Source organism: Aegilops tauschii, chromosome 6 (genome assembly GCF_002575655.3).
Source record: "Aegilops tauschii subsp. strangulata cultivar AL8/78 chromosome 6, Aet v6.0, whole genome shotgun sequence".
NCBI classification, from domain to species: domain Eukaryota; kingdom Viridiplantae; phylum Streptophyta; class Magnoliopsida; order Poales; family Poaceae; genus Aegilops; species Aegilops tauschii.
In genome coordinates, this window is record NC_053040.3 from 176,045,599 (window position 1) to 176,047,863 (window position 2,265).

Sequence of the window (2,265 nt, forward strand, 5' to 3'; positions counted from 1 at the left end):
GAAACGGGCAGCTAGATGGGGCTGTGTGCGATATACGGCATACAGTTCACTTGGATGAACTGTGTGTGATTAGGCAACACAATAGAAATGGTTCAACTGAACAAGATGTGTGTGATACGCGGCAAACAGATCCGTAATAAAAAATGTGTGCGAAGACCAATGATAACACAGACGATTGCTACTAATAAACTATATGATTTGCTCTGTCTACAGAATAATATATATATAGGGTGGGTTATAACACCCCTTAAAACCTTATTCTGATAATACCTACCCTTACTCTGCTAACACCACTAACCCACCCCGTAGCTACAAACTAACTACACAAAACAACCGATCGGACTGCGCGGTAAAAAAAAAACCACCCACCCTGAGCCTATCCTCTCGCCCATCGTGCTCCTCCATCCAATCCCCGCAACTTCCCCCACCCAGTCCGCCGCCGCACCACCTGCCTCCTCACCCGGCCGCCGCACCACCTGCCTTCCCACCCCGCCGCCAGCCCGGGCTCGCGCCGGCCCGCCGCCTCTCACCTCCAACCGCACCTCCTTGCCAGCCGTCGTGCCCTCCCAGGCGCCCTGTCCTCCTTCCTCTCGGCGCCGAAGTGCCCTCCTTCCTCCCCATGTCGGAGCGCCCCTGCCTCCTCCTTCCCGTGGCGCGCCGCCCCTCTATCCCGCGAGCCGCCACCCACCCCACCCCTCCCGGTACTGCCTCCTAACGCCGGCGAGCACAAGTCCTGTGCCTTCCCTCCCCTAACTTGCCTCCCCTAACCTCCCTCCCCCACCGTTTCTCGGATCTGCCTGTGCCATGGCTGGATCTACCTTCGACGTTTTTGGTGGATCGCAGCTCGTCGAGGAAGACGCTGGTGGCGCGGATCCTTGGTGGCTTGGGGAGGCTTGCAACACAGGGATCCCGCGCGACAGGGTCGTCTTGTGCAACATCCATCCAGCAGGAGTCAGCAGTTCCATGGTGGTCACGCTGTCTCCAAGGGGCGTCTTTTCCGACCCCGGCTGAGATCAACAGCCACTGCGCTGCTGTTCGCTTGCCCGGCCTCTCTCTGGCTCTCCACCGTCAACGGGTGGGCGACAAAAAAATTGCAGCCGCGCATGCTGTATCTGACGGCCATCGATGGTCACATGTGGGACGAGCCCAACCGTGCAGTATGCTGGAGCAGGTTGTGCAGTACTTTTTGAAATTTTCAGTAGTTTATTTGTTGTAGATGTGCGGTTCACTTCTTCAGCCACCTCTCTCTTGCTGTTCACTTGTCAGGATAGAGAAGGACGGTGGTGTGAACTACTTCGATGGGAGCAGCAGGGGAGTCGCGGTGGTGTTTCTGCCTCTGGATGTCACAGTTGTGTCGTTCGGCTGTGCCCCATTACGGCTTGGTATTTTCCCTTTCTTGTTGATACATGCTTCGGTGCAGTCGGCTTGATCGAAGATGAGGTTCGGCTGGTTTGTGTATGCTGGTCAGGGTGTCTTGTGTGTACATGCAGCTCATGGCGTGATGTTGGTTCAGTTCGTTGGCAAGCGGTTCTGTATCGCGGGCGTGCAGCTCACCATCGTCAGGCTCGCAGTTCGTTTGGTGCTGGCAGGGTCAACACAACTGGACCCAGGACATACGACTTTGATTTCTTTTTCATTTTGTTTTGAGTCGGTTTTATGTAAATTTACAGGGCTGTGTTTGAAGTTGAATTCTCATTGGTATGCGTGGGGGGTGTCTTTTCTCGTTCGTACGATTTCTTGCGATTTGGTTCCTTGCCTTAATTCGGAGTTCGCACCTACTGCCTCCCCCTCGCGAGCCCCTCGGGAGCGGGGGCTGGGCGCGGCGCACGCGCGCTGCGCGCATGTCCTGCCATGACGGGCGCTTGCTTCTTGCGAGGCCGTCTCGGACGGATCGGCAGGCCCCTCAGAAGCTCACGACCTCACGAGCCGGTTCAGAACTTGTTCTGGCTAAGGTAAATCGCGGCAGCAAGCCTGCGGCGGGACTCGCAGGCTCGTAAAAACGCATTTCCAGCTTGTCCTAAGGGATAGAAGCGGTAATCTGTTTACATGAGGGGCTTCCCCTCCTCAAAATGCTCTTACAACTTCCTGGGCCGTCCCCGAGCTTTCGCATGCAGGGTTAACGGCGAGGAAGAACGGACTCAATCGGACATATCGCTCACTGCATCCTCCGGCTCGCCCTCAGGTGTGTCGCTGGCGCCGTCACTGGCATCACCGCCACCGTTGCCGGCGTCGCCCTTGTCGGTGTCAAAACCGGCGGATCTCAGG

General features: G+C 56.7%; 1 long non-coding RNA gene across 1 annotated transcript; it reads left to right on the forward strand.

Moving 5' to 3' along the window:
* The first annotated feature begins 393 nt into the window (after nucleotides 1-393).
* On the forward strand, nucleotides 394-1,701 carry LOC123494347 (uncharacterized). The gene is made up of 2 exons (XR_006665236.2): nucleotides 394-1,171; nucleotides 1,267-1,701. It is a non-coding gene; the product is annotated as an uncharacterized lncRNA (long non-coding RNA).
* The last annotated feature ends 564 nt before the right edge of the window (nucleotides 1,702-2,265 follow it).